Here is a 27268-nt window from a genome sequence, read left to right as displayed (position 1 = left end):
TTACCTTTGCATTACCAACAAATGTTGGCAGTGATGATGTCTTTCTACATATACCTGCACTCTGCTAAAAACACACTCAGCCACATCTTATTCATTACTTACTTCAACTTCTTTCCTTTTCCTTCTCCTCCTTCCCTAACTCCTTTAGTTAAAAGTTTATAGACAGAAAACAGGCAAAGTAAAGCTTTATACTTAAAATGAAAGATCCACTGCTGTACTGGTATACAGTATCACAGACTTATTACAGGAAGGAGGGTGTTACATTTCCTCCTCACAGATCTTCAGACCTTACAGATGGAAGTCAAAGACTGAAAATGTAAATCTGAAAGACAATTCTGTCTAGCAAAGAGTGTCATGGTGATTAAGGAAAAAGATATCATGAAAAATAAGCCATTGCTTGTTGGAAGATATTCAGGACAGTCAGGTTAAACGAGGTATAAACTGTAATCAAAATCGCAACTATCAAGCTGGAAAGACTGGCAAAGCAACTGAAGACAGGAGAGCTCTTCTGGAGTGAGAATAATGCACACTGAATACAGCAGCAGTGAGAAGACTAAAACCTATCTAATGGAGATTATATAATGCTGTATAGCCAATTATAAAAGAGAGCTTTCTTAAAGCTCGAAGCATCAGTGTTCAGGGGCTCACTCAGCTGAAGCAGAAGACCAAGCCCTTTGTTCCTCACAGGAGCTGTTCTGTGGAATCTGCAGTGGCACCAGCTCCTGGTGCCATTTGGAAACTAAGATGAGCGAGACACTTAGCAGGAAATGGAAAAGGCACCTGCAAGAATAAGTCTAGAAAGCTTTTATTTTATTTGAGCTCTCAGCTATGCTTGATATCACTCACCAAGGTAATAAAGGTGGAAAAGGTAAACAAACACATTCTCCCAAGCTGCTCTGCAGCTTTATCCTCATGCTAAATCAAGATTTTTGTGCCATAACAAAGCTGATGATAGAATTTTGTCTCAGGACTATTTTTATCAATGAAATAAATAATCAACGGATTAGACTCAGAATGATAAATTATCAGATTTTTACTTGTGATACTTGCAATCAAGTATGAATGGCATCTAGCAAGAACATCAGCTACTGATGAAGCTCATGTTGACTTCACACTCAGCACTTAGAAATCATTCACCATGAAGTCAGTTTGCTTTTATTAAGGCCAGAGAATTTGCTAAATAAGAGAAACGGCTGCCAAATTTATTTCCTTTTCTTTGTGAAAACCTGCTTAAATTTTATTCTTTTATGTATATAAATTACACTAACAAAAGGCATCCTATATTTTTATTTCATCTTCCCATAAGACCTGATTAAAAGCAATAGTATAAAGTATGCAAATGACACATTGCAAGAGAAGATGCATGTACTGTGGAGGTATGCTGCGGGGTTCTGTGATATTCATATTTCTGCATAACTTGATTTATCCATTTAGCAGATAAAAAGGAACTGTTAATACTCAGGAGACACTTGCTCAGGAAGCTAGAGTGGCCTAGGTTGTTCTGGTTCATTAATGGAGAAAGTAGCAGACAACTCCTCCTCCTACATGGCAGCCTACAGACAGTGCCTTCTTGGGACCACTGAGGCTGCTTTATGCCACTCTAGCAGCAAAACCCCCTTGAATTCCATTATCCAATAATTAGGAATTACTCTGGCCAGGGCAAAGAAAACCCAGCACAAAACGGAGACAATGAAACAGCCCCTGTTCTCTCCCCTCCTGTGCTCCCAGGGCTGGAGAATAATTTCTGGGAACTTGTATTTTGTGCCAAATGACCATGTACCCACAGGCAGAGTGCAGAAAAACCCTTGTGCTCCTCCGAGCTGTCGCATGGGATTTGGCTGATGTCTGGCAACTTAGAGTCACAGAATCACTAAATTGGCTCATATTTGTCATCACGCTGTCTACTCAAAATGTTAATGGTTAAAAAAAAAAGGCTGATCTGGAAGATTCTTCTTACATAACACTCTTCTAATTTCCATACAGCCTCACAATCTCCACCTGTCAGAAAGATGCCCATGAATCAGCATGAAGATTTCAATAGCAGAGAAGCATACAGTTTTGCACAAACATTAAGGCAGGTGTTGTGTACCTTTCACACATGAACAGATTTGGCGGGAAAGAAATACAGAGTATTTGGTCCTAAAGACTTTCTATTACTCCAAATTACCCTATTTACATGGGAAGACTTTATCATATGTTTAATTTAGACAAAGCTTATTTAGAAACTGCCAGCTTTACAGGAGGTTTGGCAGAACTGTACAACTAAAAAAGTACTTATGATTTGGAGCTTTAAACTGCTCTTCCACAGACTCAGTTATACAAGAAATATGAAATTATTTCTGGCTAATGTAGACAATTACTTCATTGCAGCAGTCGTCTTCTCTTTAATGACAAATTGCCTAAATTTTGCATTTCATATGGCTATTTTGCACCCTGTTATTCCTGAAAGTAGAAAAGAAAATCAGTTGTCACTCAAGCCTATCACTGTTTACTGTTAAGAACAGGCTGAGTGCATGATATGCATCTGCATAAAATCAGAAAAAGACCGTCATTTTGTTAGACTTGATACATAAGAACTTCCCATAATAATCCTGTCGGATTGATTTATGCTGTCATGATCAATCTGGGCATTTTATACTTTCCCCATTTTTCTTTTGGCACTTTTTCTTCTGTGAGATTAATTTGTTTAGCATTGCTAATTTCTAGTGAATATTACATTAAAATATGCTTAAAGCTAGGAAAATGTGTAGAAATAATCTGAGATTAACTGCAACAGATGCTCAAATGCAATTCAGTTTTCTAGAACTGTGCAATCTGACAAAGCAGGAAGGCATTCTAATGTATAGAGGAGGAGTTACAAGTATGCACATTATAAAGAAAGATCTGAGGTGCCCTAATCATGTTTAATATTAATTCCAAAACTCAGCTTCAGACTCTTGAGATGGAATACTAGTGGCATGCAGGAATAAATCTGAAGAAGACTTCCAAAAACACAGAGGTAGTACAGGTAGTCTAGATTTTACATATGTTCTCTGTATCTCGTTATTTATGCTCACTGCTTTCCTACTGCATTACTTGCTCAAAGACAATGCTACAGGCAGTGAAACAGGCTGCAGTGGAAACACTTACTACACAGTCCCTATTTTCTTGGGCGTGCCAGGTTGCAACTGAAATGTTCAGCACTGGTTTGGTGAATAAGACCACTGAAAAGGTAGTTAATGTCAAAACAGAACTGCAAATTTTGGTATGCTAAATCTAGCAACCTCACTTGTGGATAACGCAGACATGAATTAAGACACAAACCAGTCAAAAATAGTTTAAAAGGTTTTGTCCAGTAAGAACATGCTATAGATCTCAGGTGATGTTGTGTTAAAAATAGAGTTAACAACAAAGATGAAACAAAAAATATCCTACTTCTTTTAGCAAAATGTAGAAAACAACAGAAGAACGTAAAGGCAATAGTAAATGCTTACTATGTAATTAATTTCACAGATGAAACAAATTTCTCACTGGCTATCAGCAAAATCACATTGCAAATACTTACTAAAAGTACACTAATTTTCCTTTTTTTGTTTCTTTTCATATTCACAGGAGAACTTACAGCTGCCAACCTGAGGACAAGCAGACAAGTCTCATGTGAACAAAGAACTAAATCTTTTGGGGCTCAGTTTTATCAGACATTAACACCAAAAAGAAGCATATTTCATGTTTATGTTTTGATCCATGAGTCCAGATTTTCATCATCCTCACCTGTCCAGACCTACACTGCCTCTCTTTTTTACTTAACTGTAGTCACACTTGGAATTACATAGCTACAGCTAAGAGTATCAAAATTTCTAATATAAATCACTGCACCACAAATGACATGGTTAGATGAAAAGACACAAGTTACAGCAGAAAAGAAAATGCTTTTTTCTGACATTTACCCTTTAAACATAAAGGTGGTTGAAGAAAACTCAATCAATACTTAAAGAATTTCTTAGATTACAGTTTATTTTAGTGCAGTTAAGATTTTTCTTTTCCTTTTCCACAATGGTAATATTACCAAAAAATCCAAATAAATCCTGAAGTAATGAAAAACCACATTGGTTTCTTAAGTTTTTCTTTTTATTAAGGGAAAAAACAGTTAATCAAAGTAACTTATAATGTGTAAATTTAAACACATTATACTTAAAATTTATTTAAATATGTGCTAATAGGTCAGTCAAAGTGCTTTTGTTGGAATCAGACCCTAAGCAATACCACTGCAGAATCCAGTGGAGTAGAAAATCTCTTAGTTTAAATTATTAAAATGAAGATATTTATATGTTGAATAATAATTCATTGGAAATTATACATGTGCACTATATATTATGTATTTTGAATTTAACTAATGTTTTCATGAACTACCAGAAAGTGCGATTTATAAAATACAGTTTTCAACTACCTCACAGACACCAATAACAAAGCATTCAGCCTGAACTTTGCATAGTTCAAGACATCCACAGTATATTAGTTCATGGCCTAAATATTATCTGCTGATGTGAAAAGATGGTAATAGCCACTTTTGATGTTCATATTTCCTCTGAAGAGTAAAATATCTAGACATCAAAAAAAAAAAAAATTTATTTTCCATCATCATGCATTACATAGAGGATGGAGTTATTTATAAGGATTCATATTCTTATATGGCATAAAGACGACCTTTCTCCCTCATGTGATTTTCATAATTCTGGTGCATTCCAGGGAACTGTCCTCTTTCTTCCCCCAAACTCCCTTCCCACCTTACTGTTGCAAAGCCACACAGAGATGCTGAAAACCAGGAGAAACAAAGAATCCCAAGCATGAGCAAACGATCAACAACTATGCTTGATACCAAAAGCTCACTCAGAAAAAAAGTTAAGGGATAAACTGGTCACAGTTTATGGTGCCACAGAACAATAGAAATTTAGTAATAGGAGTCATTAGCAGCCAATATCAGACAAATTCATCTTTCAAATAAAAGGAAGATGTTTTTAATAGTAGGGACAATTTTCCAGGTATTGTCCATAGATGTTCTGTTCACGAGTGTGTTAAAAATCTAGGATGTAAACTTTTAAAGATGACATGCTCATCTAAACTCAAGACATCAGCTACTGTAAAGTATCCAGGTCAGCCCTCCAATATTACTCAGCTTTTTTATTGTAAACTGTCCAAATATTTTAAAACTTATTTCAAATTGTAAGAATTTTATTAGATTATATTACAGTATCAGAATTTTTAATAATACACCACAAGTGTAAATTGACTGGAAATTGTTCACAGCTCTGAGTCATCTTCATTTCTGAAATATATGTAATGCCTCATAAAATACATAAAACTACTGCATCCAATTAAGTAAATACTAGAGATGGACTTAAAAGCAAAACAAAGGTTTCTCAACAAAATTTAGGTATTTATTACATTGAGAATAGAACCGATCAGAATGTTTCAATGACTTGCTATTTAACTGGAAAATAATTTTTGTTTGAGTGACATATTTTGGGTAGAAGTATGAATTTCAATGTATTTCAAAGAACAAAGGCAAATCTGATTTTCTTTTAGCCTACCTGTCCACAAGAGTTCCTGTGTGACTATTGGAAATGAAACTACCAAATTCCAGTTTGCCTTCCAACCTTCCTTTTTTTTGTATCCCAATGTTCTTAGTATGGTTAGGCATGCCTTTCTGCTTGAAACCTTCAGCGTGCTTCAAAAAAGTCGGAGCTCTATTCCCAAAGTACACTCAAGGTTCAAATTCATTTCGCTGCCTATGAAGAGAGCTTAAACAATTAAAGCAGCTCTGATGACACGTATTTGTTAAACAAGGTAAAGCTTCCACCAGTGGTCAGTCTCAGAAGAGAGGTTGTTTGGAATAAATGAATAAAAAGGGAGAAAAAGTCTACTTAAGTACTACTGCACATAAGTCAGAGCTGTTATTTACTTTTCAATTACTGTTAGCTCAGTATATTTCCTTCAGGTTCAATACTCAAATACCTAGATACATTATGTTTCATTAATATAGGTGACTGAGGAAGCTGGGGTGACTTCATTTAGGAATTACAGAAAAGGTGCTGAATACAAGAACAGTGAGTGTGTAAAACAAACTCTGGATAGTTTATTAAATACCTTTAACAGAGACAATCCCATAGTAACATTAGATTTTTATTTTTTTAACTTACTAACTATACATTATGACCTGTATATGTGCACTGTTTAATTCTGCCTCATATATGAGCTTTACATATTCTCCTGTGATGTTAGTAGCTACCAGAGTTCATCTTAACTTTATTGTGACTGTTCTGTAAAATTGAATTCATACCTGAAACAAATAGCCAGCAGTCTATGCACCTATAAAAATGTAACTTCCAGAGAGTGACTTATGTTGAGCATATTAGTTGCAAATGCTAAAATAAAATACATTGGAGTGATAATTTTGATCATAATGAGGAAAAAAAAGGACATACATCATTATCCTTTTCTCACTCTTTCTGAAATCTGGTTGACTTTCAGGACGAGTTTCCAATACAGAACAACCCATTTGAGAGAAAAGCAGCTCCTCTGTTTTAGCAAAAATAATCTCCTCGTTTGAAAAAACCAGGAAGTTGTAGCGAATAAAAAACCTCAAACAACCCCAAACCCTAGGGAATGAAAAAAAAGTTTCTTTCTAATTGTCATCATTCACAATCAACATTGTGAGAGACAGTATATATACTGAACATGAAAAAAGGGGAAGGAAAGACCCACCTCTATTTCATCTCTATTGTATTTTTTGTCAGGAGTAGAATGCTGATATCCAGAAACATGGTGTTTCTACCATTGCAAACTGCTTTTCTGGAAGTACCACCCAAACAAGTTTACTCTATAGAATGACAACCCTAATCAGACTTTAATCCTAACTGCTGTTATTCTGAGATGCCTTAGAGAAGTCAATTCTGTAGCATATTTGCACAGTAAGGAGAAAAAAAAAAAAAAAAAAGGAGTAAAACACTATCTATTGACCACTACCCTCTTTAATAAGCCACACTCTGTGGTCCTTTGGACTGAAGTCCTCTAAGCTCAAAAAAAAGCACATTGTAGGAAAAAACATCTCTATAAATTCCTACTCATGTACTGCAAAATTGACTATCAAACCCCTTATTTTAGAATATAAAGAAGGATGAGTTTCTTTCACTTTTTAGTGGTTAACCATTGCACTAAAACTGCCTAGAAAAGAGATATTCCATTTGCAATGGATATAGTTAATGAAACAGATAATATTCCATCAGCATGGTAAAATCACTAAATAATTAAATTCAAGCTTTCTAAATCCCATTAGCATATTGTAACTTTCAACTATACCAACCTTACTTGATATCAACACATTTATTACATAATGCCCTGAAATCCCTTGTACCTCTCGCTCATACACTCCCATGTATATTCTATCTTTCCATGATTCTTTTAGTGATGTGGTATTTTTCGTAGTCTAAATGTTACTTCAAGATTAAAACTACAAATTACTAGAATTTTAACATTTCAATACTTCAGTTACTTTTTGCAATTTTGTTTTTATGCTCTGATCACTGATTCAAAGGTAGTATTAATTCCAGAGCTGATCTATCACGTTAAAAATGTAATTTTTTCACATGCAGCAAGAATAAATCTCATCACTATCTTGCAATATATCACCACTCCTAAAGACAAAATGATTTACCGACTTTGCTGATCTATTTTTCTTCTAAAAATTTAGAACCATCAGAAATATTTAATGACTTGATTTTAAGTGCTGAAATGGAAGCATGCCAAAAGCATATTAAAAAGCTGGTTTTTTCCCCAAGAATTAACACCTGTCAAATTAATAGGTTTTGAAATGGAAGGCCTCATGTCCATTTCAAGTTTGCAAGTAAACACTGTAAAAGGAATGTGTATTATTTCTAAAGAAGCATGAAAGCACCACATCCTTTTCTGACTGTAAGATTTGCCTGCAGTGAGACTTCACAACGGAACCTCCATATTCTTTTTACTTCAAAAGCTAATCACATATGAGAATTAACCCCTCTCCTTTGGAAACTTCTGGCCATAATTTAGAGAGATGCAAAAGATAATTCTGATATTGATTTAACTATTACAGAACTAAAAAAAAAAAGCTTACAAGCTCTGCCGTACCATTTCCAACCAAGAGGCCAAACACTAACAGCCACACTTTCCCAGGTACGTCATATGAAAATAGCTCTGTCCTGCAGTTAAGATACGGAACATACCTTAAGCCTCAGCATGATGGCACAAATCATGATGGAACAAATCACAATCCATATATTACATCTAAGATACTTTGCCTGATAAAACTTGATGCAAGTACTAACAAAATTATTATTTATTTACAATCATAAAAATTTTTTAATAGGAATTCAAAATACACACTAAAATACCACTCTCATTAGGATGGTATCTTCTCTAGGGAGCATAGTCACAGCTGACCAGTGTTAGCCTACCCTTGGGAAAAAAAAACCTAACACAAAAATAAACCCCCCCAAACTACTGCCAATTTCTTTTAAATGTACAAATCTCTACTTTAGGTTATTTTCTATGAAGATAGGCCATATAGGATTAAAAGGTAATGTGTTTGTAACTATCTGAGAAATGTCAGCAATGTTTCTATCTGAAACACGATTGTAATACAGTTCTCTATTTATGTACTGTTTTGCTTACTTCTGAAACTTCCTTTCATTTTGCACACAAATCAAGGAAATTGAGGTTTTCTACTTTCCCTTTCATTTTTACGAGCCATTTTATAATAGTGGCAAAGGCAAAAATTAATTCAGTATCTTTTTGTGTAATGCAGCTCTCATCCTATGCAAATGTGTCATAATTCAAAATTAAATAATTATTTTTGCATAGGCAAAGCTAGCAGTATATGTCAGGTTATCTGTAATACGTATCTTTGGATAAAGAAATAAAGTATGGCTTTAATTAGGGAGGTAAGAAAAGCTATTTCAATGTTTCCTTAAATGTATAAGGAAGTTTCTGCTCCACTGAGATGGGGAGGGAAGAGAAAAAATATTCTAGAATTACTTGAAATTTCTTTTTCCTGGGCTTTCCTAATTTGGGGGAAATGCTGGATTTCTAGTTGCAAGTCAAACTGTTACATTTTCTTTCTCCTTTCTCCTTTGCCTTGTTTCACTTATAAGGCAGTAGGATTTATTTTTTACAAAAATATTGCCACCTTTTAACAGCAAAAAAGGCATAATATTAAAGAAATAAACAAACAAAAAACCACACCCCACCCTAAATCCTTCTGCTGTTTTTTTTTTCTTTTTCTGTGCCTTCACAAATGCTGATTGTAACAACAAGATTTCACAAACCATTTTAATTCCCAAACTTAATTTTATATTGTACTACAATAAGGTTAATTCAATTAATTCTGTGGCCACATTTGTTCCCTCCAGAAAAAGAAAATTACTGTCTTCGTAGCTTCAGTTAGGGAGAAATAGTTCTTCTTTGTCTAATTGGGCTTGAACAGAGAAGCTACTGGTTTCACTTCTTGAATTAAAATATCTTAAGATTATAGGAAAATTCAGGTAGGAGGGGACATCAGGCAGTTCCTAGTCCAAGCTCCTGCTCCAAGCAGGGTCAGCTGTGAGATCGGACTTGGTTGCTCAGGGCTTTGTCCAGTTGGGTCTTGAACAGTTGAGAGAATAGAACCAGTGCAGTATCTCTGGGCAACCCGATGCAGTGCCTGGCTGTCCTCAGAGTGGAAACGTTTCTCCTTATATCTAGTCCAGACCTCTGGTTTCAACTTCTGCCCATTAACCTGAGCTCCTGCCTCTGCACCTCAGTTTGCCGGCAAGTTTGCACTGGCAGCTGTTTCAGCTGCTTCAAGCCAAATTTTCATGGACCTGCCCTTGAAAGCTTCCCTTCGATATAATATAGTAATGTCATACTCCTACAAGGGACCACAGTAAGCAAACCATACAAAACCTGGATGACTATCCTTACTCTTTCTAATTCTTTGCACAGTTCCCATGTCAGTGAGTCTGTTTGCAGAAAATACAATAAGGACACATTTACATGTGATGCAGTTCAGTTTCAGATTAACACACCCAACATCTGTTGTCTACATGCGAGAAATGTGCTTAAGTTTGCTGTTACCTTGACACCTAAGGCCCAATTCAGTTGACCTCAGAGACGCCCTAGAATATTTCTTCCTGGCTCCAGCTAGTGTTTCAGGAGGCTGCAGGTGTCCTACAGGTCCTGTGTCCTATTTATCAATTCCACATGGATGTCTCATGTACACTGTCACATTTCAAATGGTACTAGTGGCATACACAGGTGACAGTGATTTGAACCTAAAGAAGCCGCTTATTTGAATCATTCTTTTGGCCCAACTACCAAGAAGACATATAGTCCATTGATTATATATTAGAATTGACACCTAGCAAGCATTTAGACACCTACATATGGTTGCATTAAAGTGTCCTTACCATAAACTGAAAACCAGCCATAGCCTAAGATCATGGCAGATGACTGCAGATAATTACAGCTCGTGAAATCAAATGTCAGTGCTTTGAGGTACGGGTGAGGACGATGCTTGAAATGGTACTACCATATATTGGGAAAGAGCTTCCTTCACATTTTGTCTCAGGCCTTCAATCAAATGCACATTTAAGACAAAGTTCCACGTGAGAAAGTAACAATATTCTTTACTCCTTTCTCTTCCTTGACCACTACATCTCAGGAAAGACTACCATTCAAAGAGCAACAACTAATGACGTCCAAACTTGGTCTGCAAGGTGGAGGAGATGGGAGGTAGAAATCAAATCCCACCTAACCTCTGATTCCTGCTTTATGTGACTCTAATAATGATACATTGCTCAGTAAAATGCCAACAGTAACATACAGAACTACCATGTACTTTTTGAGAGACAGAAGATAAACTGACCTCTCAAATCTTCATGACTTTCATACTTTGGGGAATACCAAAAAGGGTCTTCCAGAACTCCTTCTCTTAGCTCAAGAGTAGCAGAGATTTCCATCTGCTGTTGAGACCGTTGCTTTGAATTACAGTGGCAGACCCTGCCCTTAAAAAAAACTCCAGCTAATTCCGATATCTTCTTTTAATACTCCTCTTTTTTCTAGTAAAACTTTCATGTGGATTGAAAAAGTGCACTAAAAACATTGAAATCTACTCTACAGATGTGGAATAACCATGAACAAGGAGTGAACATTTAAAGATTTTAAGTAAATATGCTAATGTAGTCAAAATCAGACAATATTCCTGAGACACAGGCTTTTCTATCTGCTGGGTTTTTTTCTATCTACTCCAAATTTCTAGCTCTTGATTTGTACTTCTTCTCATGCTGTTCTCAACTTAGTCTGTTTTTCTCAGCTGGGTAACCTTTACATCCCAGACAGGCACCTAATTCTGCCCTATTTTCCTGGCTTCTTTGTGAGCTCAAATGATGCAAATCACAAATGTCCAAACTACACAGAGGTGCAAGCCGAGGTTGAGGCATTGCTTTGATAGTGCTATAGGTAAAACTGAATGACTTGTGAAAATATTCAGCAGATGCCTTGATTAAATTCCTTTAAATGAATGTTCATGAATTATTCACTTTACTAAAAGCCCAACGATTCATTTGAACAATAATACAAAATGATATGGAGTAAACTATTTTATTAAATTATTCAAACTACCTCTGGCTGTAAGTACTCTGAAGCCACCTGGATGAATTCCTAGATGCCCTCCTAGATTATCCTAAATGTTTCTCTGTGAAAAATTTTGTTTTGTTCATTTGTCCTATATCCAGGCCAATGCAATTACTAAAAAGGTAATACCACATTAAGTTTCTGATAATTGCGGGCTTTTGTAGATCTACAAGGCTATTGCTGGAGAGCAAACCCATCGTCTTCCTATGACAAATGCAGTTTGGGACAAATGCAGTATTGTGTAGGGAATACAATGAGCAACACTGTGGGATCCCTTTATTTGAGGAAGTCTTCATTTCATAAATGCATAAAGCCATTTTCCTTTCTGATACTTTGCAAATGCATGTTTATGACAAACTGTCACTTGTATTCAGATATAGAACCTAGAAACTACAGGGATGGTTCCTTGGAAAGGCTTAAAATAGGTAAGATGGATTGAGTGATTGCATATTCCTTTGAATTATTATGAAAGCACCAGATCTATCTAAATCATGCTGTGAAAAAAGTGGAGTTAGAAGTTATGTAACTTCAAGTTGCTATAAACTACTTCTTGTTGAAAGCTATATAAAACATTTTCAAATCTGTCATGTTCCACCTCTTCTGCTAAAAAGAAGAAAAAAAAAACGAAAAAAAAACCCCTAAGTGAAAATATCCAAGAAAAATATGAATCAGGCTTATGTTGTTAAGTTGGAGCAGAAGCTATGCCACCAGGAAGACCGGATACTCTTTTGCAACTAAATATAAGAACTTCGTCCATTTTTATGTCCCAAATGTATTTATTACAGTAAGACACATTTTATTAGGTAAGCTAAACCTATGTAGCTAATTCAGCAACAAAACCAGCTCAGACATACTTCTTTTCTCATGGACACTCTATCTTCGCCGTTACTTTAATTGAAGTTCATTTCTTGAATAAAGATTATCTTTACCTTCTTTCTGCTGCTGATATTCCCATGTGCCCTCAGAACAACCTATCTGACAAAGCAGCCAGGAAAACACATTTTCTACTTCTTCTCCCACACAGCAGCACACAAGATGACTGCACAGCCACAGCATCCCAGAGAATATGCTCTATGTCTGATCTGACTTCCCATCTTTGCAAGAAAACAGTCTCAAATCTTGGACTAGTTTGATCCACCACAAAGCAGGAAGAATGGAGTATAAACAGTAACAGAGCATGAAGGAGCCAGAAACTGCTTTATTTTTAGTAATGGGAACTGAAGAAATTAGCACAGTAGACAGCAGAAGATAATAAAGAGGTTAAAGCTGTGGGGCAGCACCTGAAGTCTGCTCTTGCTAGTCACGAGATTAACCACCATCGCCACTAGGAACTGTGAAACCAGTGACAGTGAGATGAAGGTCCTTCTTTTCTATCCTGAAATATGTATTTAAATTTACACGTGCACGCGTGTGCACACATACACACATTTTACAACTGCTATTCTAATTTTTTTACTAGCAGTGAAATTTTAAAAGCCTTTTAACAGTTTCACTGGGACCAGAGAGTGAAATTACTACCCAATGAGGCTTTGGAAAACAACAGCCAGAGAAAGCACTCATCATTTTCAGGACAGAATATCCTTCTGCGAAAAAAACTTCTTGCTTACTAACACAGGCACCTTCCTCATTAAAACACACAGGCTGGCAAAGCAAATAACAAAGGGGTCGCGGCAGAATTGCATTTGATATGTCGAAAGTGTGTATCACCCAGCACTGAGTACCACTCTATGATTATATCCTATTTTGTACTCTGAAAAACAACAGCTTCCTACAGCAACAAAGACAATTATAAGACAGCTACCATTTATCCCAGAAAAGCTCTTTGCTACTTAGAAAAATACTAGAAAGGAAAACCAAACCCTTGCTAGTAAAATTAGCTGAAATTAGCTCCTCTCCTGATCTGTTCTTTAAATTGGGAAAGAAGGGATTTTTTTTTTGTTCAGCAAAATTTATTTTTAGACTGGCAAAGAGACAATGGTAAACAGAACTGAAGCTCCGTGGGCACCTTCTGAGGTTAAATTACCTTTCATGCCATTTGCACAGAAGACTGTTCTCAAGCAGCTTGAGCAGATGGTCGGGACACCATTGTCCGTTTACTTGTATCCACAAAGATAAACGATGGCTCTTTGAAATCCTTAACAATATGACCCTTGTGATGCTTTAGGCTGCCAAGGAAAAAAAAAATAAATATATACAACTAAATAAAAAGTTAGCTGAAGAGGAGAAAAAAGTTTTGATTGATGAAATTTCATTTTAAACTACTAATATCCCCTCTTTAACAAATATAGGTGTCTGTAATCTGGAATTATTTTGCTAAAAGAAATTAATACATTCCAGAATACTTAGCAAAATAGGAGACACAGGTAAAAACAAATCATACACAGTAACTCTGACTGAAATAAGAATCTGCCATCTCTGCATAACTGCTTCTACTACTCATAGCATTTGCTGGAGTATGCTGACAAATAACAACCAGTTCTACTTACTGGGCCACAGAGATAGTCAGAGATTTCCAGGACCAAGTCAGAGCAGACAACTGCCAGGACACAGAGATCCACCCACCCAGCCAAGTATTGGTAGAGGAGGTCAAGAAAGTGGAAGAAGCTAGATATGGTTTTTAGTTGTTTTAAGAACTTCCTAAACTTCTTTGAGAGCTGCCCTGGTCAAACATCCCTAATGTGAGCATTTTGCTAACAAGCAACTTGCTAAAAATGGACTTTTATTGAACGAAGTTACTAATAACAAAGATTAATTTAAAAGATTGGAGACAACATGCACAGCTGTGAAGAAAACCCTGAACTGTTAGGAACAATCTTTGGGATTTAAGTGTGAAGAGAGCGATACTAGTCTTGAGACTTGCAACTAATAATTGCATAACCCATCACTCTTAAAAACTCCTGAAAGAAAAGGAAAAGCAAGGTTGCTGAATATGGAAAGAATCACACAGAATCAGTGAAGGGGCCCAGATGCTGAGTTCAATACATACAGCAAAATAAGACAGAATTGGTTTTACAAAATAACAGTGAAATTAGATAACTATGACTCACCAGCCACTCAACACCCTAAACCCACCAGGTACTGCAAAGCCTTTAATTAGCTAAAGCTACGTATAAAGATGGATAGTTGTTTCTGCAATAACTGCTTGTTCAAAGAATGACACAACAAATACAATTCATATCCTCTATCTAATACCACAAACTCCACAGCAACAGCACATAAACAGTGGATACATCTCTCCTTCTCTCGCTTCAATGATCAATTGACTTTCTTTATCTCTTTTTGCTGTGCTGTTGGCATATTCAACATGCCTTAGAACAAATGTACAATTTAGACATTTAAGATTCTTGTCAGATTTTCAGAAATTATTAACACTCATTGGAGTAATGAAGGAAAGGAAAAGACAGGTTGGGATAAACATCAGGCAGTGGCATTCAGAAACTCCAATATGCTTTGATAATGGAGGAGTAATTATGGCTCATATAAGAGGAAATAAGTTTGAAATACTGTAAACATTAATGGGACCTTCATACAAAAAATGTTAAAAAAATTAGGAAAACAGAATAATTCCTCTTTATATAGGAATATGAGAGAAAGCTGAGATGGGAAGATTTTTCCTAATTCTCCTCTCTGCCTCAGAAAATGGGGGAACCCAAAAGTATATCTGTTCTAAATATCAGTGTCTCATGCTAGCTTTCATGCTAATGTCATTTCCATAAAAAGAAGATTCAAGGCCTTTCTTTCCCCAAGGGAGCACCCTCTCTGCTTCACTTCCCCCACCTTTTTCACAAAATGAAATGGAGGGCCACTGCCCCTCAGCTGTTTGTCTCCACTTAACATCCCCAGCTACATTTGCTTATTTGCAAATACAGTATAATGAAAGTCATGAATAGACTCATGAACATATTTAATAAGTTGGACAATACAATCATCCATCTCTCAGCAAATCAACACTATGTCTTCCAACATCAGTGGACTTCACTTAGAAGCATCTCCATTATTACAAATTGGACACTATTTTCTTCCTCATAAACAAACTGATAAATTGCAAAAAATACACAATATCTTTATATGAAAAGAAGTGATGAAGTGGTCTGTGAGGAACATGATAAAAATGACCCTGACCGCAAAAATAAAACATTTTCACTGAAAACACCAAAGTGTACATTTTGGTTGTCCAGTAAAAACAAAGGAACATTGAATAATACTAAGGCAGCTGCATTGTGATCAGATATCTGGTTTCAATGATACCAGTTATAAAGAACCTGACATTTTATAGGAAATATAGCAAACCAGCATTCTTTACAAATGTGCTATTTTAAATATGTTCTAAATAACTTCCATACTGAATGAACTGGGGCATCCATAAATGTTTTAGCTCCCTGCTTACCTCTTTCCAGACATGAAATTGCCCAAAAGCATATCAACAAAATGATGTTGAAACTGCTGTGAATAAAACTTCAGCAAATCGAATGAAATTCCACTTTGTTTTGTTGCTCTTACCTGGAGCTAAGAAGCACCATGAAGGGTAGACTGGTAAGAGCAATACACACACACAGAAGGAAGTGCACATATGTATATATGGACAAATTAATTTCCAGGGAAGTGAGGCTGAAAACCCAGGTGCAGAAACATTGGTAGTTAAAATAACTGTTTATTCTTCCTCAGTAAAGCAGTAACAATTCCCTCCACATAAATTATTTCCTAGATCCTCCTGTAAGCTAAGCCACAATTAGTCTACGATAATGAGTTGTCAGCTGAGGACTGGACTGTTTAAAGCTGCTGCAAACACTGAGACAGAGATTTAGGCTGTCTTTCCCTTTGTACAACTGGGCATTAATACGTCTTCTGATGACCAAAGATAGTTTTCTTTCTGCAGGTTTAGAAATATAAAAGGCCCCAGTGGGAAGGTCAGGAAGGTGTTCCCATCTTTCTATTATGCAGTAACTTAAATCCATCATTATTCATGGAGATGGAATATGCTGCACCGTCTCAGGAATAAGACTCAATAAAAACAAGGAGACGAAGAACAACTTTAGTTTTAACAGTGCAGTTGTACAGCAGCTGATTCCACAAGGAATTCCTCAGTACTGAACTCCTTTCAGACTGCACCTTGTTTGTAAGTCCACATAAATGTAGTAGAAGAATACAGTGAGATTACTGAAATCTCATATATTTTCCAAGAAGCTGAAGATACGGCATGTGTTATTTCATAAGCACAAAAGGGAGGTAACACAAAATGGAAAAGCTGTCTTTAGTCTCAGTATCATAAGTGACCAGCCTGGAATACATTTTAAACAGGCAGCTATTCTGAATGAGATGCTTTAGAGGTAGAAGAGTTCAGTAGAATAATACCAATCAGGAAATGAGATAAGTGACAATTTGGTGCTAAAATCAGTAAAACTTGTCTTTTAAATCTTGCAGAAAACTATTTATGAAGTTTGCAGTTAATACATAGCTAGAGATTCAACCTCAGTTTAACAAACATGTGCACTGGGAAGAAAAGACTACTTGAAACTGTATATTCCAGAACTGTAGTTATTTCTTATTTCCTAAGTCTTTGTTTCACTAAATGTAGCACTACTGAGATGTCAACCTCCACTGTAACACCAGAGAAAGAATAGATATCCATATTAATAATCTCATAAGTCAATGGGAGAAAGGATGAGGTCCATAATAATATGGACTGATCACAGAGCATTCCATTAAGACCAAACAGAAACCTCTTCCTGAGCAACCAATGCTGTGGCTTTTAATAACATATTAGGTCCTGACTTGCTGAAGCTAGCAGACCAAGAATTTACAGACTGTCTGACACACGATTTTACAGTGGTAAATGAAATAGAAGCTTTCAGGTATAATATACATTACTAAGAACAGAAATATTTGTGTCTTCATATAAAAATTAATACCATGACACATTTGGAGCAATTTTTCCCTTGAACATGCATGTCTTTCAGATACTTGGAAGAAATCATGCCCATTTATGCAAGGTTAGAATTTCATTACCCAAGTTCCAATATCTAAAGAAGCAGAAAGAGGAAATTAATGTAATATCCAACCCCATACAAATTCTGAGCAAGTCCTTAAAGACTCTAGTGAATGAAATTTTTTGATGTGTAAGAAAATATAGAACACGTGGTTACCTATTATGTCCTACTTTGTGGAGACACATACACTTGTGCAGAATGGGTGCTAAAAGTGCTACCAAATCAAAATGACTATGTTTCACAACACTTTTACATGTATGAAGAAATACCTAAGGTATTAGTAAATGGTGAAACCTCATGCCTTTCCAGAACTACCAGAAATGTAGGTTGGTGTAATCTGCAATGTCGGAAACTGTGATAAATACTAATGAGTTTCAGGGTGTCTTTTCTAAACGTACACCTCTGAAATCTTCAATTGAACTTCCAAGCCATCTAAGCTTCCAAGAATTCATTTCAGAATTTCTATTATTTCTGCTTGCCCCTATTCTATTGTAACTTTTATCAGAGTAAAGATCTGTTTTCAGTACACACATACAGTCACCCCTTCCATTCTGGGAAGCAAAGACTTCATTAAACTTGCAGACCCACTGATGACAAGGTTCTGCCAAACACAAGCCTTATCTGGCTCAGTTAATATTCTGGACATGTGAAAATCTCCACAGAGATAAATGATGACTACCTGGACTCCCAACAACTTCAGTGGAAGTACTATTAAGCTGGAGGTCACTAAAGCCTTAGCGCTTACACGTTACTTCATCAGCAGCCAGGAGGTAGATTCAAAATATAATTTATCTGGGGAAAGGCAAAACAACTCCCTTCTACATGGAACATTTACAGAGCAAGTGACAACACCTACCTCTTTCATCATGAAAGTGGCCAAACCCTGGAGTGAGCTACTCGGAGAGATCATGGAACCTCCACCTACAGAGATACTCAAAACTCAATGGGACAACACCTTGAACTACCTGATCTTGCTTTGATGTTGTCCTTGAGGTCCAGAAGCCCCTTTTAACCAAAACAATCATTTGAATCTATGCAAAACTACTTTGTCCTCAGCTGAACCACAGCAATATCCAGAAGACAAGGTAGGAATTTGATTTGCTCTACTTCAGGCACTTTCCAAAAAGGAGGCTGAGACAGGGAGTTCCAAATCATCTGAACTGCTTCGCAATGGCCATAGGAGAATAGCACCTCATCTTTATGTTTCATAAAGACAATAGCTGCTCCAGTGCTATAAAATCCTTAATTCCCAGCTCATGCTTCAGTAGTGATCCCAAAGAAGGATTGCCAGTGACCAAGAATCACCAGAATAGTTACCTGCCACATCTGGGTTTTCCTTTGAGGTCTCCCATCCCACTAATGAGAGGCTGACTTGGCTTTGCATAAGAGATTTAGCAAAGAAACAGCCTGCGGTGATACTGAAGTGGAAAACGGATCAAATTAAACTGGTTGTCTTGCTATTTTACAACCAACTGCAATTATCATACTGGGTAGGTGCCATCCAAAGAAAACACTGAACTACACAAACAGGAACCATTTCATTAGCATCCACAGAGTGAACCTTTCCCCAGGTGTAATTTAAGGAGCCCTTAAAATATGCAATTCTATCTACTACTTTGAGTCCTCAATTGCTTTCTACTGTAATTCTAGTTTCCCTCTACAAGAAATCCTGCAGTTAAATCTACGTTCAGGATGACTTCCCTGATTAATAACTCTATAATGTCTCTACTCTCTGTTGGATAAAGCATTTCTTTGTTCAGAAGTAATCCTTTTCCTCTGAACACTGGCAATTTCAGTGCCGAGGGAATGAATCACCAGCGCTTGGTGCTGCCATTCACACTGCTGGGATGTGTAGTCATGTGAAGTCATTCTGAGCTGTAATTTCTTATCCTCCTCAGCCAGCTGCGGATTATGACAGTGGAAAGACTATATGGATGCAAGTAACTCACAGGTCATCCAACATGTCCATCAAAACGACCAGAGCAACTTCACAGATACTGGATGAATTCTGAATACCTCCATTTTTCAATTTTGAATCCTAACTCGAAAAAGAATAGTATTTGCTGGAACAAACAAGGCAACCAAAAAGGCAGATCACAGTAATACAGGATGCAGTTCCTGGAAGGAAATGAAAGGGAAAGCATGCTTTGTTCTATGTTAAGTTCCACTACAGTTTGCTGGAATACAAATCTACTGGGCAAAAGTGGTCAGTATTCTGATTTTCACTCCACATACTGGATTTCAAAAGAAAGTAAAGGTCTCTTGAGTATGCACACATCAGTGACAGAGGTACTGCTTACAGTGGAGAGCAAATGCTCAGTGGCCTGACTTGGGACTTATGTATCACAAAGGATCATTTAGTTCACAGCAGAGGTCTAAGCATGAGACAATGACACCTCCAGCTATCAACGCTACTGATGGGCAATTAACTAGTATGGGTGTCAATGCTTTTTGAAAGGTCATTTCATCTGGATGTAGAAAAAGGATCACTTTAGAAAACAAATTTCCACAGAACAGGATAACATTTACCTGACTTCTTCTATCAGGAAAAAAGTACCTTTCAATAAAAGAATTAAAAATTACTGAACAAGTTTATTAAACACATTTTACAATGATCCTATGCAACAACATATTATCAAATTTATGTTGATGACTGAGGGGCAGAATTGTATAGAAAAATCCACTGAGAAAGAAAGGCTGAAACATGCATTATCTCATCAGCTTACTGGGGCCCATTTCACCTGAATTTAAAAGACCTGAGTAAGATTATGCAGTGAGTCAGCTCAGAGCCCAGAATAGAACCAGGGAATCATGGCTCATTGTCTCTGTCTAACCATTAATTCGCACTCCCACGCTGAGAAAAATGGATGTTACTATTTTATTAAGCTCCCCCAAATATGTTTAAATCATACCAATACACTGAACCATATTAGACAAAAAACATGAACTGAGATATAAGCCTGATATCCTGCCTGAAACTTGGGTCACTATGAATATGGGTAGAAAAAGGGGCAATACTTCGGTAAAACTGATCGACCCACAAGCTTTACCATTCAGTCCTCTAGTTTTGATTGCTTTGGGTTCTGTTACAACTAAAATATGTCAATCTCACTTTCAAAACAAAACAAAAAAATTCCAGAGGTCTCTAACCACAAAGAAGCTCTTTAGGTAGTAAGTTATATATGTGTTATTGTAAGGTTCATTCTATCATAAATATACATTTTAAACTTTCTGTTGAGATCTCCTTTAAAATCTCATGAGAGTATACTACTGCTTATGAAGTGCTTCAACAGAGAGACCACTGTATAGCTGTCTCCTAACACCAAATCTGTCACTTCATTCTAGGACAATAGTGGATTGATGCTCTGAAAAGCTCCATTTACATGGCGTTTTACAGTACAATTTAAAGAAATGTTCCAATATTTAAATAAATAATGCACTTTCTGATAACATTTAGCTAAAGTTAACATCTAGTAAGGAAATTAGTCAACTCTTTATTGCTAACGGAACTCTCTCTTTTAATTAAATACAGAATTTTAAATTAAATATGCATTCTGGAGAATACTCTCTTTCTTTCCTTCTTCTATTTCTTTCACACATTATGTTTGTCTTTCGCTGAGTCTCAGATGGTCCCCTTTTTGCCCTGCAAATGTGAAGGATCTGTTTTGGAGTCTGTCAGGTTAGTAACAAGTCTGCAAATGCTGCAATCCCAGCTTAGTATGGACTATGTCTGCTCCCCTCTAAAACCAGCATCAACTGGTTCCAGACCTCTTCTGATGCTGCATATTCCCAAGCACATTTTTCATCTCAAAATCAAATACTTGAATGCATCTGAAACTATCAGTAGCCACTAAGATTGGACAAACCACTGGATAAGCATAAATATGAACAATTACTTCACAACCTGTTCCAGGTAAGAAGCCACCCACAGCTTCCCTAAAAGAGGCACAGATCAAGAACTCCTTTACATCTCCATCAGTTCTTCCCCACCTGCCCATGCCAGTTAACTGGGATGAGCCCATTGTATTTCCCTTTTTCAATGCTGAACAGAATTCACACTGTGCTCTCAGTCACTCCTCTTCCCAACAGACAGTGGGGTGCAGCCAATATGCTTTCACTCCCACTCCCTCCAGTTGCTCACAGCAGATAATAGCAGGTAAATAGTCATTGTTTTCTTCCTCACAGCGAGAGTCAGAGGCTGATCACTGCTGAGTTAAGGAAGAGGAATGACTCTCCGCAGTCAGACAAGAGTTAGGTGAGATGCCCGTCTATAGCAAGTTTTACAACTCGAAAATGTCGTTCTCAACAGCTTTTTACAGGGCAGACCTCTTCAAAGATTTTAAGCTAATGTCTGAATATCTTTTAAAATGTCGTGCACAGACAGAGCTGTATAATATATATGAATACATGTTTCCTTGTCACCTTCCAAAGCTCCTTAGTAGACACATCTCTGAGGCCTGTGGATCACAGGACTGAAAAATGATCAATTAAAGCTGTTTCAACATGTGAAATAAGGAACAAAACAGAAGAGGGAGCTGAGGAGACAACAGGGAGCTGTGATTATACAGAACATGCAGGATTTGCATATTGTCAACTTGCAGACTCAAGGTAAAATTTTCCTGAATGATGCAAATATACAAGAATTACAAGTGACATCAGCAAATTTTGGCCATCTGACATAATTAAGGTAGATTTCTAAGCTACATATTTCTCTTCTGACTGTAAGAGAAGGGTGTCACACATGGTGTCATATACTCTTGCAGAACGTTCCCAACAACTTTGCTTGGTAGAAGGAAAGACTGGTTTAACATACTGTTTTCTTGGAAGTCATCTTTATTGCAGTGTTAGCAGACACCTTAGAGTGAAATAAAAGATTATTTTGATATATTCTGTGTCAATAGATATAATAAACCGCTCATTTTTGGAAGTTGATAAAGGCAAGGCATGAAATACATGGGTTAAGAAGCACTGGCACAGAAAAATAAAATAGTTTGCCTAAGGTAAAACATCAAATCACCCGCAAAGTTGGGAATACATTTGAGATTCTAAGAATTTTCTTTGGAAGGATCTACTGGAATATGTTTTCTCTGTAATATCAGACTTTTTTTTTTTTAAGATATAAAGTACTAGGATATACTGTTTTCTATATAGGCATACATGAAGCAATCTGTAAACCTGTAGTCTTCAGAAGACTATAAACTACTTTTGTATACTGCTTAAAGCTCTACATACCACTGGAAATTTATAAAAGGTGGCTAAAGAGCCATTATCCCCTTCTATAACTCAAAAATTTGGTGCTGTCTTATGAAATTACCAGCCAGGAAGTTTAAAATAAACCAAAGGAACAAAATTTTCACAGATTGTGCATGTAAATTGAGGAACTCATTCTCTTAAGACATTAAGGAAGTAAAAGTATGAAGAACTAAAAATGAGACTGAGAAGTTCATGGAGAGTAAGCTCCCTGATCATTATTAAATACAGAAGCAAGCTCCTTAACCCCTGATGGTCACTCCTGGTGTGCCTTGTTTCTTATACTTTTTCTGCAACCATTCATTGCTGATCACAGTATGAGAAAGACGAGCTGGACCTCTGGTCCCACCCAGTATAGCAGCTTTTATGTTCAGCAGAGCACTGAAGAGGACTGTACCTGTTGTGTACGAGCTTCGCAACTGACAACGTGTGTCTTCCTGAAAAGTCAAATTCATGAAGCAGACATCTAGAAACACCAATCATGCTTTGCTTGGTTTATTCTTCCAGGTCTTTCAAGGTCATTAACTTCTGGTAAATGGTCAAAAAATATAATCTTAACTGCTCATTGTTTTGCAAACTTAAAATAGCAATCCACTCAGTAGTTCCTCAGGTTGCCTGGGTAAAGCCCTACAGGTTCCTACAAATGGATTTTAGCTGAGTACTAAGGCAAAGGAATGAGGGAAGAAGGGAGATGTAAAGAGGAGTCAGAAGTCTTTTTCTCTAATGAGCTGCAGTTAGTTTCCTCCATGGCTGCCTTAACATGGACCATGCATTGTTGAAAATTTTTGATAAGCCAAGTCAAATTCTCGCACCCTTCACTTATCTCCTCCACAGAAATGTACCTTATGGATGGCTCTTCTCAACAACACCAACCAGAGCCTGCAGGCACAGCCATCTGAAAGACATAACCAGCCAAAAGCCAATTTGAAATGCAGTGAAGTTATCAGTAACAGTAGACCACCAGCTAATAGTGATACTCCTGTCCAAATACCCAGAACTACTGGGCTTTGGATCCCCTCACAATTTGCTAGAGCATTTGTTTATTTGGTGGGAAGAATTAAGGGTGTTGAAGCAAGAGCTTAAAATAGGATGCAGGTTTTGAATTCCAAAACTTCATTACAAGGGTGGTTTGGGGCTAGCTTAATCTCATGCATCTTGCGGGACAGCAAAGGACTGCTGGGAAAAGCCCCACAATCTGAGGCATTAGAGCTTGCTTTGGTTCTGAGAAACATAAATAAAACCTGTCAAATTGTTACTTCACAGCAGTATGACTGCAGAAAGAAGCATTAATTGCCTTTGACATTTACTGCTGTATCATTGCTACATACTGAGCATGAAATCCTGAGCCCTTTCTTTGTCTTCTAACAGTTATCAGAAAACAGACAGGTAAATATAGTGTGATGGCCCTAAAGAAGTGATACAATCTGCACAAGAAAGCAGCACCAAATTTCCATCTCTTTCACAAAATCTACTTTTTTACCCAGGTAAGAAAGGTACCCAGGTAAAGTTGATTTTCACACTAAGAAAAGACCTTTATTTGGGTATCATTTAATAATTTAATTATAAGGTTTGTCATGAACAAATGTTCAAATTATGGCAAATTTTTAACGTATGTTATACAAAAATGCCTCCTCTATAAAGCTCTGTTTTCCTGTATATTTTCAAACTCTTCTAAATATGATTTTGATAATGTAATCAGCTGCTTGAATAAACATAACCTAATTGAAGTAGTATTCCAAAGAGCATTATTTCTATTACTATAACTTCCCTGGTGTGTAGCTGCAAACAGACAGATGCATGATAGTAAATGACCTAGATAAATGTGTCCCGGTAGCTGTCACTCCTTAGTCTTGACCTTCTGACACTGCTCCAGCTGTGCAATAACTTGTCCCAGCATTAAGGGAGAGACAATCTCAGGCTCATTCTATTCTGGGCAAACTACTAGTATTTCTCTACAAGGACACACGATATCATAAAATTAGTGGACTAAAATATATTTCTAATATAAGATCAAAAGAAACATTGAATCTTTCTACAGTTTCTCAGGTCCCACTATAAAAATAACTAATAAGTAAAGAATTACAGTACTAAATTAAATGTTATTCATATTTTACTGGTAGTTGGATGTTTCTGCATTTATTTTGAGATTTGCAACTCAGAAAGTACAAGCCTCATCAAACCTCATTCCTAAGGAATCTTATTTTCAGTGCCTTTTAGTAAACAGAAGAAAGGAAGATAAATGACGGAAAGTAGTTCGGACCTAATGTATTCAGAGTTGTAATCTATATTCTGTGTAGTTCAATGCATAATGATACTTCACCAAAAATACACTGGGCTACAAAAGAAATCCCAAAGTAATCAGAGAATATGTAAAATAGGGCGAGAAACTATGATCACTGCAGAATCCCAGTGTAACTAATAATTCAGAGAGCAGTGTATGTTATAAAATATATGTGATATTATACCCACAGAGTTCCCATGTTTTTTACCTAAGAAATCAGTCTTACAGTGCTGGGTGATGCCTGCATTCAAGCATTATCTTGCAAACACAGTCAAGCAGCTTAATACAAACCCACACCATTAACTTACATAACTAGAGACTGAATTTAGGTATTCCCCTATGTAGCCCAAAATACCCCTAGATTTTAAAGCAAAAACAATCTCCATTGTTAAGCAGCAGAAAATTTTACCAAGTTTTAAAAGCAAATAAACCAGATGTGCTGGAGCAACATCACTAGTAAAATGTAGCCTAGCCTCTCCTGTTTTTTCCAGATTCTGACTGCATACTCTGTCGAGAGTGAATAATCTATTGTGATGGGGAAGAGAAACTAGAAAACTTTTCATCAGTCTCATTAATCATCACAGCAAAAAGCCAGAAATAAGGCTTTCTGCCAAGAGCACGACATTTTAAAATTCTGCTAGAAGAATGTTATCCTAAGAAAAAGTCCACCATTTTGCCCTTTCATCCTTACTTACTTTTTTACACTACATTAGAAAATCACTGGTAGAACATAAGATAGGGGCATATTTTCCTACAATCTACAACTACTGTAGCACTTATAAAAAATAAAATGCAGCTTAACTATAAAGTCTCACTGTAAAAATAATTTAAAAAAATATCTAAAGTACTAGTATATAATTGAATTTAGATTAAACTAAAACCAGAGAATTTTCTTGTGAAGTTTTGTTTTTTTCTTTTTTTGTTTGTTTAAGACCTACTGGTATTGTTGCCAGTAAGTGACAGATATACACAACTGTAAAATGTTCAATGAGTGCTTCAGGAAGGCTAGAGGAAGGGAATTCCTTGCTCTGTAAGATAATACCCTCCAGGTAAAAAGTCACATCCTCACTGAAGAGTCTGAATAAAAGGTGAAGCAGCTGTCATGATCATACTATATTCTGAAATGCACTATACTAAACTTCTGTATTCACTGAGATAATGAAAATCTAATTTGATGTCCTACAAACAAGAGCTAGAATTTAAGGCTCATTTTAAAACCTAAAGAAGTCCAGTGTTAACTTGTTCCTGACACCTTTGACTTGAAAAAAAAAAAAAAAGAAAAAAAAACATAAAGAAACTTCTACTTTATTTTTGGTTAGTTTTTTAGATATTGTGTTTCACTTTGCTAGATAGTAATTTTGAAACTAAGATGACTCAGTTTTGAATCCAGGCACAGTAAGATGGCACCTTCCCTGTGCAGAACACCTGGGAATCCCCCTACCAGAGCATACGCCCTACACAGTACTCCAAACAGAAGAAAGCTAAAAACCTGCAAGAGCTATAGGAAGGAAGTAAAAGAATGCTTTGAGATCTGCAAAACTTACTTCCTATTGGAAAATTTAGGAATCTCAAACTATTTGAATTGTCCCTAAAAAATTACAATTCAGAAACAAACAAGAAAGCCCCCAATCCCCAGTGAACCCCTGCCTTGATCAATGATAACTGCCCACCTAGAGTCATCTCAATTCTCTTCCCACCCAAATTGCACTAGACACTGTCATGTGGCCCACTAAAAATTATAATTTGGCCTCATTTTGTTTCATTATAATTCAGAATTATGAAAGAAGTGAACTGTGAGATCAAATTGTAGACTGAAGGACAGAGATCACACAGAGTTAATAAACTATTACCTTTGCTTTCAAAACATACCTAGGCTGCTCAGAAACTCTTGAACAAAAAGGCCTCCATCTATATAGTTTGCACTTTTCTCACATAAGCAGCATGCTCATATAGACACTTATTAAAGTCAGTAAAGACAGTGTGAATTTTAGTCAATTTTTTTCTCTGAATAACGGGTTTCCCCTTTGAAAGAGTAACTTGTCTACATAACAGCATGATTAAAATGTTC

At 36.5% G+C, this 27268-nt stretch overlaps 1 protein-coding gene across 2 annotated transcripts in view; it reads right to left on the bottom strand.

Moving 5' to 3' along the window:
• DLGAP1 (DLG associated protein 1) overlaps positions 1-27268 on the bottom strand; it is a 445633-nt gene that overhangs the window by 345555 nt on the left and 72810 nt on the right. The window contains exon 2 of one of the 2 annotated variants that reach the window (XM_049821279.1): positions 13706-13847. The exons of the other annotated variant lie outside the window; for it this stretch is intronic. The gene's annotated coding sequence lies outside the window, so the exon portion shown is untranslated. The remainder of the gene's footprint in view (positions 1-13705; positions 13848-27268) is intronic. 2 annotated transcript variants of the gene reach the window in all.

This window comes from Accipiter gentilis, chromosome 2 (assembly GCF_929443795.1).
Source record: "Accipiter gentilis chromosome 2, bAccGen1.1, whole genome shotgun sequence".
In the NCBI taxonomy this organism is placed as follows: Eukaryota; Metazoa; Chordata; class Aves; order Accipitriformes; family Accipitridae; genus Astur; species Astur gentilis.
The sequence above is the reverse complement of the archived record's forward strand: the minus strand, read 5'-3'. Positions and strand labels throughout refer to the sequence as shown.